Source organism: Condylura cristata, unplaced genomic scaffold (genome assembly GCF_000260355.1).
Source record: "Condylura cristata isolate star-nosed mole 26May11 unplaced genomic scaffold, ConCri1.0 scaffold00027, whole genome shotgun sequence".
Classification (NCBI taxonomy): Eukaryota; Metazoa; Chordata; class Mammalia; order Eulipotyphla; family Talpidae; genus Condylura; species Condylura cristata.
Window position 1 is genome coordinate 20,388,361 of NW_004567128.1, and position 715 is coordinate 20,389,075.

A 715-nucleotide genomic window follows, 5' to 3' on the forward strand; every position below is an offset into this window, starting at 1 on the left:
GATGGTTTCACTCATAGCAGGAGTATAATGGACCAGGCAAGAGAAAATAACAAAAATAATGAACAACCATATACCAGAGACATTTTGTGGGGGTGGAGTGGGGAATGGGATCAAAAACGGGGTGGGGGAGAGAAATGCACGGGATTATGGTGATGGCACACGGGTGATTTGGTGATGGAAAACCCGCGGGGATTACAATCGAGATGGAAAAAAAATGTACAAAATGATATAAACTTTACAGAAACCTGGAAGCCATATGTTTTGGAGGGGAGATGGGGGAGATCAGTCTGGGACCCCAAGAAACATACAGCACAGAGCATGCACCTTCCTTTTTAATGTGTGGGAAAGCCAGGTTTAAAGGGGGTTTTGCTTTAGACTATGCTTTTCACAGTAATCAAGAGATGCAAGTAAAACACTGGGTTGTTCTGAAATTACCTTTTAGTTATTGAGGTATTTTTAGTGCACTATTACTCAGAGGCAGGACACCATGGTTCTGGCTTTATAAGTGACACCAAAATAGCATAACTGCTAATATGGGAGTATGGAAAAGTGCTCTGGCAGCAAAAAGGGATTAAGACGCCAACCCTGGAAATGCTAATTGGGCATCCGCCTTCCTAATAAAACCAAAGTTTGCTTAGGTCCTTTTTGCAGCCCTCTCTTCTGCCCACCTTAGTCTGCACAGGCGCACAGGCTCGCGGCGCACGCACAGGCTCGC

The 715-nt window shown here is 44.9% G+C and overlaps 1 protein-coding gene across 1 annotated transcript in view; it reads right to left on the reverse strand.

Annotated features, from left to right (window-relative positions):
* SRPX (sushi-repeat containing protein, X-linked) overlaps nucleotides 1–715 on the reverse strand; it is a 56,353-nt gene that overhangs the window by 33,062 nt on the left and 22,576 nt on the right. The gene's annotated exons all lie outside the window — the stretch shown is intronic.